The following is a 17,889-nucleotide window of genomic DNA, read 5'->3' as shown; positions in this document are numbered from 1 at the left end:
CAGCAACGGCAGGGTTTATAAATGGTCTAGGACCAAGTACCTATTTTGACTAAAAAAATAACTTTAACTATTTTTTTGATCAAAAAATACTTTAGGTACTTAAATGAAAAAGATGATATTCTTTAGGTGCTTATGTGTTATATAAGCCTTATATAAACAAAAAACTGAATTTTTACTTCTTAATTGCTTTAATCATTAAAAAAGAGTAAATTACGTGTTTAGTACTTAAATTATTAGATTTTATCCGTTTTAGTACCTAAATTTTTTATTTTTCAAAACCATATCTAAAGTTTCATTTTAGTATCCCTATTCAAAATTTAACATTAAATTTAATTTTTTTAAAGTTTAGGTACTAAAATAGGCCAAAACTGATAGTTTAGGTACTAAATTCATTAAACTTTTAAAAATGGGGTACTAAAATGAAACAAAAACTAAACATTAAGTATGATTTTGAAAAAAATTGAAAGTTTAAGTATTAAAACGGACCAAAACTAATAATTTAGGTACTAAATGCATAATTTAAAAAAAACATGCTTTATCATGCACAAGAAAAACCCTTTGCATCATGAGTGGTTTTCTTTTTCTCATAGGGAGGAAATTATTGAAAAAGTAAAATAATCTATTTTTAAAAAAAATGCTTACTTAACGTTATATTTTTGTTTATTTTTATCATTCGTTATTAAAAAATTAATAGAACCACTGATGTGATATTTTTTGTAATTTTTTTCAATGATGGGATGACATTATTTATGCTGACATGCCAACATCATCGTGTAGATGACCAAACTGAAATCAAAACGTAATTATAAACTTAAGTATGATTTTGAAACAAAAAGTAGTTGGATGATTAAAACAAAACAATAATGATAGTTGAAGGACTAAGTGTGTAGTTTAGCCTATAATCTATATGGAACAAATGAATTGATGATGAACATTGAATGTAGCATGGAAGAAACTCTTTCAAGATACATTAGAGGGAAAGCATTGGATGAATCTCCTGATGAAGAAAAACAAGAGGTAATGTCAATGTTGAACCAAAATTTGGTCAATGATAAAGTACTCATTTAATATTTAAACTATCAGTTTTAGTCCGTTTTAGTATCTAAATTTTCAATTTTTTCAAAATAATACCTAACGTTTAGTTTTCATTTCATTTAAGTATCCCACCGTTAAAAACTTAACGCATTTAGAACCTATATTATCGATTTTGATCCATTTTAGTACCTAAACTTTCAAAATTTTCAAATCATAATGTTAAATTTTGAATAGGATACTAAAATGAAACAAAAACTAAAGTTTGTAACCGCAAGTACTAAAATTAAATAAAAACTAAACTTTAGATATGATTTTAAAAAAAGAAAGTTTAGCTAAATGTGTAATTTACCCTGCAATTAATTTGCATTGATTGTGATGGTGGTGTTTTGTTGTGCATTGGTTTACCAAAAGCCAAACCCTAAACCAATTGATATGAACATCCTGAAGGAGGAGTATTTAAGGTTCTGTGCTGCATATGTGTAAGCTTCTTTCTTGCATTTTCCATTGGCATAATACCAAAAAATAGGCCCTGACGTGTATTAAAATGGTCATTTTAGTTCTTATTTTTATGACTATTTTGGCATCAACGATTCACTTCAGGGCAAAAAACTCGTTCTATAGATAAAATCCATTAGTTAACACACTATCAACGCTATAAAATACGAGTCTTTTTTAGCCTAAAATGAAATGTTGAAGGCTACAAAAAAAAAAGAAGGGACAAAGTGATTATTCTGTCAAATGTTAGGAGTTGTTTTGCCCTAAAATGAAGCATTAAGGGGGTCAAAATGTTTTAAAAATAGAATAGAGGTGTAAAATGACTATTTTGATACACATGGGGGCTAATTTTGGCATTATGTCTTTTCCATTATTAAAATAAGAAAAGAAAATTGGGTAAATGAAAGAGTTGCAGGAGATTGAATGGTAAGGAGTTGGAGGGTGTGAGTTTCATGGAGCTGCAACAAATGGAGAATCAATTAAATGAAGGGTTATTCTCAGTTAAAGAGCATAAGGTACTCTTCAATCTCCATTTTCATTCCTTGTATGGATGTTAATGAACTGATTTTAAACGAATCAAGTTATGTTTGTGTTCGTTTATTTATTTTTGAAAGAGTTCATGTTTGGTTCGTATTCGTTTAAATTGTATTGTGTTAATTTATTTAGTTTTGAGTGTGTTCGTGTTCGTTCATTTAGTGTTCAATAACATGTTGTTTAACTTTCGTAAACATATTCGTTTAACATTTTTAGTTTATTGTTTGTCAACCTACACTATCGTTCTACCCTTTTATTTTCAAACCAAAGAAAAATAGTGAAGTTATACCACTGGTCATTAGTTTCCTTGGATTTCATAATTTGAACTCCAAAGTTTAGCTTATGTTCAATTAAGTCTCTATCTTCACAAATATTCAAAATGTAAAAAATAAAACGAAAATGAGTAAATGATAACTCCGTAAAAGGTCACATTTTGGGACCTTTTCACTTAAGTTATTGAGTGTTTAATAGATCATTTAGGATCATGTAGATGCATTTAGAAGCATTTAGTTGCATGTGGTGGAATTTAGTTTGTCGTGGCATTTTATTTTTACTGCGGTGCTGCTTTATGGGAAAGGTATTTGTCTGATGATGTACAAGTTTTGAAAGCAATGAAAAAAGGAAAGAAAATGTCGTGACATAAGTATATGGCTGAGCAAAATGAGTTTTCTGAGTTCAACCGGCATTTCGAAAGTGCTCACATTGCGAGATGATATTTTTGAAGCCAGCTGTATCCGACTCCCCGAGAGCTCTGCCCGAGAAATCCACCTCGAAGATCTTCCTGGAGGGATCGACGCTGCTACCGCCGGTTTTGCTGATGACACCACCTGACCCTACAGATCCTGTCTGTCCTTGGATGCATGCAACATGATTTTGCCGGTCAATCAGCCAGCTACCCAGGCTTCATCATAGTCTGTCTTGCTCGACTTCCAAGCACTTAACCATGGTTTTTGGGGTTTTCTAGGAAAGTTAATATCAAGTCCTAGGATTTGTTTTCCCCTATAAATAGTGGATGAAGCCACATGGAAAAGGACTTTGGTTCCACCTAGATTTGAGCTTAAAAAGTTAGAGAGAGAATATCTCATCTTTCTTCGTCAATCCTACTTGCCGTGGTATTTCTCCTTGACAAGCCGAAGGGAGTGACGTTCTAAGCATCCGAGAGGAGCTAGTTCGCTAGGAGCAGTTCTTTGTGGCTGAGGAAGGTATTTGCCAGTGCACGTTGAAGGCTTTTTCTCCTCCCTTTAGTTCTTGGTTTCATATTTTGTTGATGGGTTATAAGTAATGAATGAAACTTGCTTTGTGCTTGTTTATTTCGAACCCCACCATGAACTAATCCTATTTGGTGGGAGTTCGCTTGGATGCTTAAGTTTTTATTGCAATGAATGGTTGATTTTCTATGCTTTATTTTGTTTTGTTTGTGAAACTTAATGCCTTAAGGTTGTAGGAGCTACGAGAGTAGCCTTTCCTTAGGAGAGCTTGAGGGTTCGAGAGAATGCCTTGGCAATTTATCTTTAGTCTTCGAGAGAAGCTAGGGAGGAACTACATAAACAAGATGTTCTAGGTAGTAACTAGGCCTAATCCATCTTAGAGATAAGGCTAGGATTTCATTCGACTAAAAGGAGCTGTACAAAAATGATATGTTAGATGTTAATGCGGCCGCAAAAAGGTATTGCTGAGACATATCCTGTTATCTGAACCAATAGGATCACTGCAGGGGTTTACGCCAATCGAATTTGGCAAGGTATCTTTAATCTGTTGAGTCCCTTACTAGAGATAGCATAGGACACCTCTGTAGACTCTATCGGGCAAGTTAGGCATAAAAGAAATACCATTAAGAGAAATAGACTTAGATTTTCCTAGTGACTCCAACCACTCATTCCCATAGAAGCTTGTCGTGTGAGAAAGCTAAAGTCTTATATATATTAAATCTAGTATTTGCATTTTTATTTTGCCTTGACATTTTCATTTATTTGCATGCGTCAATTTAATTTGCCGCAACATATCCATTTGCTACCATACCACTGTTCCATTTCCACAACATCCATCTCATTTTGCCACAACATTATCATTTGTACATACCATAACTAACTTTACTTAGGTGACAAAGTAAAGTGCCTTGACAAACCTATTTGGTTTCCCCAATTCCCTGTGGAGACGATACTCAACTTATCACTGTATTACTTGTTTGATTGTGTATACTTGCACACATATTCCCACTCATTTATAGTACTCATACCGAGCGGACAAGTTTTTGGCGCCGTTGCCTGGGAGTTTGCAACTGGAAGTTAAATTGATTTGTCATAGCATTTTTATTTTACTTGTTCATATTTTCTTTTTAGTTTGCTTTATTTTTTTTATTGTCCTTAATTTTTCTTCATTTATTTTTCTAGGTACATGACCCGAAGCAACCCTGAAGAGCCATTAGAACCGATTAATCCTAAAATTGAGAGGCTTTTTAGTAAACGAAGACGCGCTCAACGTGTAAACATGTACCAACTCAGAAATAAGGTATCAGTCATGAGGAGGTTCAGAATGCCAGGGCAAATTTAAATGCTGGAAACGCAGCCAGACCTCGTGCCATCCGTGATCACCTAAATTCAATCTTAGAGGATTTAAATCCTGGAATTATGGCCCCAGATATTCAGGCAGCCCACTTTGAGCTCAAACCTGTCATGTTCAATATGCTGAACTCCATAGGATAGTTTGGGGGCATGCCAAATGAAGATGCCATGCATCATATTCGTAATTTCTTAGAGGTGTGTGATTCTTTCCGCCAACAAGGGGTGCACGAAGCTGTTCTCAAATTAAAGCTATTTTCGTACTCCCTGCGTGACCGAGCAAGGGCGTGGTTGAGCGGCGTTCCAGCGGGTTCAATGGAGTCTTGGACTGATCTGTGCAAAATTTTTTTGCTGCGGTATAATCCTCCAAATATGAACACCCAACTGAGGAACGACATTGCTTCCTTTCGTCAGGCTGATGACGAGTCGATGTATGAATGCTGGGATCGATAAAAGGTATTGCTTCGCAAGTGTTCAAACCATGGTTTTCAAGATTAGACACAAGTGATGATGTTCTATAATGGAGTAAATGCACGCACGAGGATGATGCTAGATGCCTCGACAAATGAGACGTTACTTGACAAATTACCAGCAGAGGTATTTGACATTCTGGATAAGATTGCCACTAATGATTATCAGTTTCCATCCACAAGGCTTGGAGTTGGGCGCAAATCACACGGAGCTTTTGACCTAGATTCTAAAGATAACGTGTTCGCCTAACTTGCTGCTATCACCAACATGCTGAAAATTTTGCAAAGGCCAAGTGTGGTGAGAGAAGTGAAGGCAACCCATTCAGCTTGTTTATTATGCCACAACAATCACAATGAAAGTGATTGCCCAATCAATCAGGAATCCATCAACTTTATGGGCAGTTTTAATCGAGGTAACAATAACCCTTATTCTAACACGTATAATCCTGGATGTCGTCAGCATCCAAACTTTTCGTGGGGAAATCAAGGATCCAGCAATACCCATCAACCAACTCGGCAGTAGAATTTCAATGACTCCCAGGGTTATCAATCGAATATGCCATGGCATAATTTTAACAATGGATGACCATCTTCATCAAATACAAGTTCTTTGGAGGCCACAATGCAAGAGTTTATTGCGACAACAAAGACAATGCAACAAGACCACACAACCTCCATCAAAAATCAAGGAGCTATGCTTCAGAGCCATAGTTCATCGCTGAGGGCGTTGGAGAGTCAAGTTGGTCAAATTGTCGCGGCATTACAAGAACGCAAACCAGGACAATTACCGAGTGACACTGAAGTCACCAAACCTCATAGAAAGGAGAACTGCAGTGTGCTGACTCTACGAAGTGGTACTCAAATTAATGTTGAAGAGTAGTTTGGGGGAAGACTGAATGATGATTCACCCCCTGTAACCAAGCAAGCTGATCCAAAAGTGTAAGAAGAAGCACCGGTGGAAGAGGAAAAGGCTGAGGATTCGTTAAGTAAAGAAATTGAGGGGGAAAATAAAAATTCCAAGGTAACTTCTGTTCGCACCCTGTCAGTACAAGAAGCCAGACCCCTACCCCCTTTTTCGCAAAAACTGAAGAAACATAACAAAGATATCCAGTTTAAGAAGTTCGTTGACATTCTGAGTCAACTGCAAATCAATGTTCCTTTTCTAGAGGCTATGGAACAAATGCCGAAAGATGCCAAATTCTTCAAAGAGATTGTTACCAAAAAGAGAAAGGTTGAGCAGTATGAAACAATTGCCATGGCAAAAGAATTTTGCTCTTCCTTAAGTAAGCTGCCACCAAAGAGGCATGATCCAGGCAGCTTCATCATCCCATGTTCGGTAGGAGACAAATTTGTTGGGAAGGCATTATGTGACCTTGGTTCAAGTGTGAACTTGATGCCTAAGTCAATATTCGTCAAGCTTGGGATAGGAAATGCGAGACCCACCTCGGTCATCCTGCATTTAGCCGATCGTTCGCACGTTCGACCAGAGGGGCGAATTAAAGATGTCATCGTACGGGTCGACAAGTTCATTTTTCATGTCGATTTTATGATTCTGGAGTGTGAGGTCGATGCCAGAACACCCATCATCTTGGGGAGACCTTTCCTAGTTACTGGTCGAATTCTCATCGACTGTGAGAGGGGTGAGCTAACCATGCGAGTGGTCGATCAACATGTCACTGTGAATATCTTCCAATCTCTCAAGTACATGGATGATTCTGAAGAATGGCAGAGAATTTTTGAAGTAGATACAATAACAACAACAATAATAGATCAATTTTGCCAGGACAATTTCATTCATCCGAGGAACAATAGCCTAGCTTTCTCAAGGCTAGCCTAGGTATGCATTTTGAACCTTTGCACTTTGAAGAGTTTGTTCCTCCCAAGCCCTCATTACAGCATGCTCCTACCCTATAACTTAAGAATTTGCCACAGTATCTTAAATATGCTTATCTGGGTAGTAATGAAACTTTGCCTGTGATTATTTCTTCTGCCCTTACACCTAACCAAGAAACGAGTTTGTTAAGTGTTTTGTCACAACATAAGAAAGCGTTAGGGTGGAAAATGGCAGATCTGAAGGGAATAAGTCCAACCATCTGCATGCACAAAATCTTGCTGGAAGAATGCCACTGCAAATCCATAGAGCCGCAGCGTAGACTGAACCCAATCATGAAGCAAGTTGTGATGAAGGAGATTCTCAAATGGCTTGATGCTGGAGTAATTTACCCCATTTCAGATAATTCATGGGTAAGTCCCGTTCAATGTGTGCCCAAGAAAGGAGGCATGACCATGGTGACAAGTGAAGACAACGAGTTGATACCTACTCGCACGGTCACCGGGTGGCGAATTTGCATGGACTACCGTAAGCTTAACAAGGCCACCAAGAAGGATCTTTTCCCTTTGCCGTTCATCGATCAAATGCTGGATCGACTTGCTAGCAAGGCATTTTATTATTTCTTGGACTGTTACTTGGGGTATAACCAGATTACCATCGTACTAGAGGACCAAGAGAAGACCACGTTCACGTGCCCGTATGGCACTTATGCTTTCCGAAGAATGCTTTTTGGACTCTGTAATACCCGACAACTTTTCAACGCTGCATGCAAGCTATATTCTCTGACATGGTTGAGGATTATCTTGAAATTTTCATGTATGATTTTTCTGTTTCTGGTGATGACTTTCAAAAATGCCTCGGCAATTTGGCAAAGGTGCTAAAGCGGTGCGAAGAGGCCGACCTCGTACTGCATTGGAAAAAATGCCACTTCATGGTAACATAAGGCATTGTTCTAGGCCACAAGATTTCTGCAAAGGGCATTGAGGTTTATAAGGCCAAGATCGAGGCGATCGAGAAACTTCCCCCACCAAACTCTGTCAAGGGCATTCGGAGTTTCCTTGGACATGTCGGACTTTATCGAAGATTCATCAAGGACTTCTCTGTAATATCCAAGCCCTTGTGTACCCTACTGCAACAGAACCAACCATTTGTGTTCAATCAACAATGCCATGGCGCATTCAAAGAGCTGAAGCAAAGACTTATATCTGCTTCGATCGTAGTTCCCCCAGACTGGACAGCACTGTTCGAGTTAATGTGCGACGCAAGTGATTTTGCCGTGGGAGTTGTGCTTGGGCAACGTAGAGGTAAAATTTTTCATGTGATTTATAATGCTAGCCGTACCTTAAATGATTCACAGTTAAATTACACGACCACATAGAAAGAATTACTTGTCGTGGTATTTGCATTTGACAAGTTTAGGCCATACTTGATAGGCACCAAAGTTATAGTTCACACTGATCATTCAACGATAAAATATTTAGTGAACAGGAAAGATGCCAAGCCTAGACTAATTAGATGGATATTATTATTGAAAGAATTTGACTAAGAGGTAGTTGATAGGAAAGGTACTGAAAATCAGGTTGCATACCACTTATCTAGGCTAGAGAACATTTCAGAATACCATGACATTTTTTATATTAAAGAAGAATTCCCTGACGAGAAAATTTTATATTCCACGGTAATTCTGTGGTATGCTGACCTCGTTAATTTTCTTGTTAGTGGTGTTTTTCCTTATGAACTAAACTGCCAGGGCAAAAAGAAGTTTCTGCATGCTGCCAAGTTCTATTTTTGGGATGAGTCGTACTTATTCAAGCAATGTGTCGATCAAATGATAAGACGATGTGTCCCCAAAGAGAAGCAATGCAATATCTTATACCATTGCCACACAGCAACCTGTGGAGGGCATTTTAGAGGTTCGAGGACTGCTGCAAAGGTCCTTCAATCAGGCTTCTCTTGGCCATCACTATTTAAAGATGCCCTCGAATTTTGTAAGGCGTGCGATCGATGCCAGCACACTGGAAACATTTCCAGACGACATGAAATGCCGCTACAAAATATTCTGGAGATAAAACTTTTCGATGTTTTGGGTATTGATTTCATGGGACCATTCTCATCTTCTTTTGGGGATTTATATATTCTGCTTGCGGTGGATTACATTTCGAAGTGAGTTGAGGCAATTGCTACGCCAAGGAACGATTCGAAGACGGTGCTCAAGTTCCTTCACAAGAACATATTCACTCGATTTGGAGTACCGAGAGCTATCATCAGTGATGAAGGCACCCACTTCGACAATAGATTAATTGCCAAGGCATTACAGAAGTATGGAGTGCGACATAAGATTGCCATGGCATATCACCCGCAGACAAATGGGCAAGCTGAAGTGTTCAATCGAGAAGTCAAGCAAATCCTTGAGAAGGTGGTGAACCCTCGAAGGAAACACTGGTCTCCCAGGCTCGATGAAGCATTATGGGCCTATAGGATGGCATTCAAAACGCCTCTGGGAATATCGCCTTTTAAGATGGTATATGGAAAAGCCTGCCTCCTCCCAGTTGAGTTAGAAGTTAGAACACAAAGCATACTGAGCAATTAAGAAATTAAACTTCGACGCACAACTTGCTGGGGAGAAACGATTGCTACACTTGAATGAAATGGAGGAGTTTAGAGTGCAAGCATATAAAAATGCCAAGCTCTACAAGGAAAAGACTAAGAAGTGTCATGACAAAAGTATTTTGCCATGACATTTTCATGTGGGCCAGAAAGTGATGCTTTTCAACTCAAGGCTCAAACTCTTTCCTGGTAAACTAAAGTCACGATGGTCGGGACCTTTTGATGTTCACCATGTTTACCCATATGGCGCTATTGATATCAAGAACATGGACGATGGATCCATTTTTAAAGTCAATAGCCAGCGCCTGAAGGCTTACCAATGAATCCCACATGCGCATGACAAGTCGGCGATGCTCTTGCACGATGTCGACACTCGTCCGGCATCTTAAGGATGCCATGACATTTTAAATTTACTCATGAACATAAATAATTTTTATTTTACTATTCTTTTAGTTTTTATTATTATTTTAATTAATTAGGTTTATTTTATTTTTGCAAGGATTAACCCACATGGAGAGCACGTGAAGTGTGTGGAGAAAGATTGTGCAAATTTTAGGTGGCAAACTTGAATAGTAAAAGGAGGGAAACTTTTTCACTTTTCATTTTCACTTAAGCTTAAAATTTCTACTCTTTTTTTTTGTTTTATTCCCGCCTAGACCCCACCATATCCACTTTTATACCCCACAAAATCTCTCTTTTGTTTTTATCTTCTTCTTTTATTTCACTTTAATTTTTCTTCTTTCTTTTTCATCTTCTTCTCTTCTCCTTTGCCGAAATCACCATAACCGCCGCCAAGTTCCAAGCTTTTTCAACTTTTCTTTGTTTTCTCTTTGAACAATGGTCGATCAAGACCCCATCCACCACCCTCGCCGCTTCACTTTATTGATGATGTCGACCGCGATCATTTCCAAACTATCAAGAATCGATGAGTCTTTTTTGAGTTGGGGTTTAACTTCCCTGAGGAGGAGGATGCCGATTTGGGGAGCGAAGTGCTTGATGTGGTCACCAAACATAATACAACTATAGTGAAGGAGTTTTATTCAAACATCACTGAGCCAAATCAGCATGTCATGGTGGTTCGCGGCATTTCTATTCTTTTTACTCATTCTGCCATTAATCACTATTTTAAATTGCATATTGATGAAGACCTCCATGCTAGTTTCGCTCAAGAAGCTGACAATGAAACTTACCAAGGTATCCTGGAAGACCCCTATCTTCCCGACATGCAATGGAATGGTTAGGAAATAAGCCGCAAGACCGTGGATCGGGGAGACTACTTCCACAAGTGAAGTTGTGGAATCATTTCATGAAGCACAAATTCTTACCCACTTCCCACAACACCATCGTGTCTTGCCAGCGGATGCTTTTGCTACATTCCATCATATTCGAGCGAGCCATCGATGTAGGGAAAATTATTGTGAACCAGGCTCATCTGTGCTTGAAGTGACCTGCAAGTGCCCTGGTATTTCCAAATCTCATCACCGCTTTATGCCATAAAAAGAAGGTTCCTGAAATTTTTTTTGATGAGCTTTTACCGGGTATTACTGGTATTACCAAAGCGAAAATCCCTCTGCTGTTGGGTTACAAGAAAGCCAAAGGAACGGAAAAAGAGGCAACCACATCTCTCACTACACTATTTCCATATGCCAGGGCAACTTCAAACGCCCTGGAGCAGGCAGTCCAGCGCACTCAAGAGCATGTCGAGCAGCTGTCCGACAAACTGATGACATATTTTGCCTATGCTAAGCGTCGAGATGTGTTTCTCACCAATGCCTTGATGGAGTTTCTACCACACATAAACTTCACCATCCCTGTTTTCCCTGAATCACTGGTGCCACCAAATGAGGATGCCGAGACATTTGCAGGAGTACCCTGCCCTATTCTAACTGATGATCAGCACTCATCCAATAGAGATAATCACCAGACTACTGAAGCAGAAGAGCCTGTTGAAGCTGATCCAGTCAATGCTGTGTCACCTGATGCAGACCGAGAAGCAAACCTCCAACTCGCTAATATCCCGAAAGTAGCACAATTTGTTGAACCATTGGCGGCAGAGCAACCTGATATTCCGCAACCTGCTGCACCAATGGATGAAGAACACCCTGAGGTACCACAGCCCATGGAGTCAACCGGGGAGTCACAATTTGAGATACCACGACAAGCTCCTTTGCGTAGGAGCCGACATCGCCTTAGGAAGGCATCTCAGCATCGGGAGCCTCCACTCCCAGCTGTTCCAGAGGGACCCAACAGTCCTCTAGTTGCACCTGCATCTGGCTCTGAACATTCTAGCCCGCAAAACTAAGAAAGCACACTCGCCGAGCAACCGCTGCACTACCACCCACGTAAAGCTAAGGTACCTTGCATCTGCATTGCATTCATAGCATGTAGTTTCATTTTCCTTAGTTTTAGTAAGCATTGGGGACAATGTTTCTCTCAAGTTTGGGGTAAGTAGAGTTCTCACATCACTGCATGATAGTAGTAGTAAAATACATATGCCATGACATTAGTAATTGCCTAAATAGTTTTCTGGAATTTGTTAAGGATGCCCGATGATGATGAATGTGATGACTAAGATAGAATGTACATGACTGGTTGAGGATGATAGAACCAACCCTATTACTTATTTCTCTGAAATTCTTGAATACACGATTATATATTTTCCATGCTTGAGAATCTTAGAAATTTTTTATAAGTGAATTATTAAAATGTCGTGGCATAAAACTTTGACTATTGAAAGCCCCGTTTATGCTTTGCTAAAAAAATTATGAAATGAAGATGTGAATAGATGCCTCTACATATCTGTAGAGGGACACTCTGCTATGCCACAGCATATGAGTGAATGAAAGATGTCACGGGATGACTCTACCTAACTAGCTCGGGGGTGGAAAGTATGCTCCCTTTCACCTAGAGTGTGGGATGGTAGAGTGATAGGCTGACTCCCCTCGTAGCAGAACTAATAAAAGAAAATAAATGCAAGATAAGAGTTGATTTGGAAAATGTCTTGGAAACTTAAGAAAGCTTAGGTAATTTTTTTTTAAGTTTGTTAAGAATGGACTGGATACAAACACACACACACCCACACAAAGAATCATGTTCTAGGGGACAGTACTTGAATTCTCAAACCTAGTCTAGCATGTTGAAACCATATGTGCTGAGGGCTGAAATTTTATTCCATGAAACTATTTGGCTTCTGAACTTGTCATGGTATTTTTGTTTTGCTTATTAATATCCATTGCTTGAGGACAAGCAATAGCTTAAGTTTGGGGGTGTGATAACTCCGTAAAAGGTCACATTTTGGGACCTTTTCACTTAAGTTATTGAGTGTTTAATAGCTCATTTAGGACCATGTAGATGCATTTAGAAGTATTTAGTTGCATGTGGTGGAATTCAGTTTGTCGCAGCATTTTATTTTTACTATGGTGCTGCTTTATAGGAAAGGTACTTGTCTGATGATGTGCAGGTCTTGAAAGCAAGGAAAATAGGAAAGAAAATGCCTTGACATAAGTATATGAATGAGCAAAATGAATTTTTCGAGTTCAGCCGGCATTTCAAAAGTGCTCACATTGCGAGATGATATTTTTGAAGCCAGCTGTATCCGACTCCCCGAGAGCTCTGCTCGAGAAATCCACCTCAAAGATCTGCCTGGAGGGATCAGCACTGCTTCCGCCAGTTCTGCTGATAACACCGCCTGACCCTGTAGATCCTATCTATCATTGGGTACCAGCAACGGGATTTTTTCGGACCATCAACCAGCTACATAGGCTGCATCATAGCCTGTCTTGCTCGACTTCTAAGCACTTAATCATAGTTTTTGGGGTTTCTTAGGAAAGTTAATATCAAGTCCTAGGATTTGTTTTCCCTTATAAATAGAGGATGAAGCCACATGGAAGAGGACTTTGGTTCCACCTAGATTTGAGCTTAAAAAGTTAGAGAGAGAAGGTCTCATCTTTATCCGTCAATCTTACTTACCGTGGCATTTTTTCTTGACAAGTCGAAGGGAGTGACGTTCTAAGCATTCGAGAGGAGCTAGTTCGCTAGGAGCAGTTCTTGCTGGCTGAGAAAGGCATTTGGCAGTGCACGTTGAAGGCTTTTTCTCCTCCCTTTAGTTCTTGATTTCATATTTTGTTGATAGGTTGTAAGGAACGAATGAAACTTGCTTTCTGCTTGTTTATTTTGAACACCACCATGAACTAATCCTATTTGGTGGGAGTTCGCTTGGATGTTTAAGTTTTTATTGCAATGAATGGTTGATTTTCTATGCTTTATTCTGTTTTGTTTGTGAAACTTAATGCCTTAAGGTTGTAGGAGCTACGAGAGTAGCCTTTCCTTAGGAGAGCTTGAGGGTTCGAGAGAATGCCTTGGCAATTTATCTTTAGTCTTCGAGAGAAGCTAGAGAGGAACTACATAAACAAGGGGTTCTAGGTAGTAACTAGGCCTAATCCACCTTAGAGATAAGGCTAGGATTTTATTCGACTAAAAGGAGCTATACAGAAATGATAGGTTAGATGTTAATGCGACCGCAAAAAGGTATTGCTGAGACATATCCTATTATCTGAACCAATAGTATCACTGTAGGGGTTTACGCCAATCGGATTTGCCAGGGCATCTTTAATCTATCGAGTCCCTTACTAGAGATAGCATAGGGCACCTCTGTAGACTCTATCGGGCAAGTTAGGCAAAGAAGAAATACCATTAAGAGAAATAGACTTAGATTTTCCTAGTGACTCCTACCACTCATTCCCATAACAGCTTGTCGTGTGAGAAAGCTAAAGTCCTATATATATTAAATCTAGTATTTGCATTTTTATTTTGCCTTGACATTTCCATTTGTTTGCATGCATCAATTTAATTTTCCACAACACATCCATTTGCTACCATACCACTATTCCATTTCCACAACATCCATCTCATTTTGCCACAACATTATCATTTGTACATACCATAACTAACTTTACTTAGGTGACAAAGTAAAGTGCCTTGACAAACCTATTTGATTTCCCCAATTCCCTGTGGAGATGATACTCAACTTATCACTGTATTACTTGTTCGATTGTGTATACTTGCACACATATCCGTACTCATTTATAGTACTCATACCGAGCGGACAATAAACATAAACAAACTGAACACATATTTGTTCGTGTTCATTCGTTTATTAAGAACATAAATTTTTTGTTTATATTTATTTATTTAGCTTAATAAATGATGTTATACGAATGATTCACGAATAGTTTGCCGAACATTTTGTTCATTTACACCCCTACTCATCCACCTCTCTTTATTCAACAAAATATATTTAAATAATTATCTCGTAATAATAAGTCTTTGTATTATCTGATCTCGATTAATCAATTAATAAGTCAAATTAATAAAAATGAAATAAAAAGTTGTTGAAGTGGAGTTGTGGTGTTTCAGGAGCAACTTCTAATGGAGCAGCTTAAAACATTTAACTACATGTAATTTCGTTAGGGTAAACTACACATTTAGTATCTAAACTATCAGTTTTGACCCATTTTAGTATATAAACTTTCAATTTTTCAAAACCATACCTAACGTTTAATTTTTGTTTCATTTTAGTATCCCGCAGTTAGTAACATCACGTGTTTAGTACCTAAACCATCAGTTTTGGTCCGTTTTAGTACCTAAACTTTTATTTTTTTAAAAAAAAACTTAAATTTTGAATGAGGGCACTAAAATAAAATAAAAACTAAAGTTTAGGTATGGTTTTGAAAAAGTTGAAAGTTTAGGTACTAAAATGACCAAAATTAATAGTTTATATACTAAACGCATAATTTACCCATTTCTTTAATGGAGTTTACAACTTAATATATATGAAAATATAGTGCTTTTAACATATTTATTTTTTTCAGGAGCAGAAAGCTCTTATTGAGAAGGAGAGTCTACGTAAACAGGTACACATTAAATCTAACTATTATATTATTACATGAAATATGACCAAAATAAATTAAGTGTTTGTAATATCAATTTAATTATCTCTGTGACACATATCACTAAGGTTGAGGAGTTGCAACAAAAAAACAGGCTCAAATTTACTACAACTCAATCCTCTGCAAATAATATTCTCTCCCAACACTTCAAAGGTTGCTTTCGATTTTGACGTAGTTTCGGTCGATGACAATGACGATAACAACTACGACGACGATGAAGATCATTCCGACACCTCCTTGCACTTGGACTTGGGGTATGCATGCTAGACATATTTCTTCATTCATATAATAATAATACTAATATTTACGATAAATTACGCGTTTTGATACATAAACTATCAGTTTTGATATGCTTTAGTATCTAAAATTTCAATTTTTCAAAACCATACCTAATGATTTGTTTTTGTTTCATTTTAGCACCTGGCATTAAAATCTTAACGACACTACATTTTTATGGGTAAATTACATCATTCCTCAATCAATTATCTTCTCACTCCTATTTTGGTACTAAAGTTTAAAATGTTTCAATTTAACTACTCAACTTTCAAATTGTTCCTATTTTAATCACTCTAATTTATTTTATTATAATTTTTGTGACATGACATTTTATTAATATATAATTAAAAATAAAAATAAACTTAAAAGTTAGAGTGATTAAATTAGGAATAATTTGGTTAAGTAATTAAATTAAAAAAATTAAACTTTAGTGACCAAAATAGAAGTGATGAATGATGCAATTTACCCATAGAAAAGGTTCCACGTGCAAATCACCTGTTAATTTTTTAACTGCGAGGTACTAAAACAAAACAAAAACTAAACGTTAGATATGATTTTGAAAAAAATTGAAAGTAATAGTTTAGATACTAAACTTATAATTTACCTCAAAATTTAAGCTTAGTCGTTTATATGAATTTGTTCCTACATTGTTGTTTTATCTTTATCTTCTTACCAGCATGTCAAAAGTACTTCTTGTTTTGTCTGTTTTTAAACATATGATTATATACATACAAATGGATAAGATTAATAAGATATTATGCTAAATGAAATTTTTTGGGTCATGAAAAAATTGTGTAATACGAAATTTAATTAAATATTTGTTATTTTATATTAAGTTAAAATTAAAATTAAAATTATCAAAATTATGAAATTTTAAACTTTACTTTCTATGTTAATTTACTAAATAATTTGATTCATTTTGTAAAGTTAGTACAAGATAGAGCTATTAAAAAAATTACGAATCATTGTGTAACATTAGAAAAATGAATGATTTAGTTGGCATGAATTGGTTACGATTTTTTTTTGTAGTTTATTTATTTATTTTTATTTAATTATTGTTGAACTAGTTGAACAGTGAATGAGTGGTTTAACAAGTTCGATCATTAATTTAATTTGGGTAAACTATGCTTTAGTACTTAAAATATCAGTTTTTATATGTTTTAGTATCTAAACTTTTATTTTTTTTCCAAAAACATACCTAACATTTAGTTTTTTTTCCATTTTAGTACCACGTCGTTAAAAACATAAGACGTTCAGTACATAAATTATTAGTTTTGGTTTGTTTTAATACCTAAACTTTCAATTTTTTTCAAAATTTAACGTTAAGTTTTTAACGGCACTAAAATGAATCAAAAAACTAAACTTTAGGTATAATTTTAAACATTAAAAGTTTAGATACTAAAATAAATCAAAATTAATAATTTAGGTAATAAACGTGTATTTTACGCATTTAATTTTTTACAATGTTGTGTAACACTTTTTTTTTGGGAATAGATATTGTGTATCACTAAATCAAGTGGTACCAATATAATAAAATAAGATAAAATTTAAAATTAGGTTATAATAAATTTATAAAACAGAAGATAAAAAATATGATTTATATGAAATTTAGATAATTTTATATTTTGGGAGTTAATGTTGGATATTGGTCAGGTTGTCATCAGAGGTTGGGCACAAGAGGAAATCGAGAAAGATTGAAGCTATTAGCAACGATTCAGGGACTCAAGTGGCCTCACACTGATTTCTTTGGACCCAATTGGGAATTTAGATATTTTTTTTGTGCTAGATAGCTAAATTTGCAGATTGTTTTAGTGCTCTGTACCTTACAGTACTTTGTAAACAAAATTTAAAAAGAATGGGTAAACTACAAATTTAGTACTAAAGCTATTAGTTTTGTCCGTTTTAGTACCTAAACTTTTAAAATTTTCAAAATTCCTAACGTTTCGTTTTTGTTTCATTTTAGTACCCGCCGTTAAAAATTTAACGCTTTTAGTACCTAAACTATCAATTTTGGTATGTTTTAGTACATGAACTTTCAATTTTTTTTTCAAAACCTAACGTTAAATTTTGAACGGAGTACTAAAATGAAACAAAAACTAAACTTTAGGTATAGTTTTGAAAAAAAATTAAAAGTT

General features: G+C 36.5%; 1 pseudogene; it reads left to right on the top strand.

The window, feature by feature from the left end:
• The first annotated feature begins 1,410 nt into the window (after nt 1–1,410).
• On the top strand, nt 1,411–17,495 carry LOC120200308 (annotated as a pseudogene).
• The last annotated feature ends 394 nt before the right edge of the window (nt 17,496–17,889 follow it).

This window comes from Hibiscus syriacus, unplaced genomic scaffold (genome assembly GCF_006381635.1).
Source record: "Hibiscus syriacus cultivar Baekdansim isolate YM2019G1 unplaced genomic scaffold, ASM638163v2 tig00005939_pilon, whole genome shotgun sequence".
NCBI classification, from domain to species: Eukaryota; Viridiplantae; Streptophyta; class Magnoliopsida; order Malvales; family Malvaceae; genus Hibiscus; species Hibiscus syriacus.
The sequence above is the reverse complement of the archived record's forward strand: the minus strand, read 5'-3'. Positions and strand labels throughout refer to the sequence as shown.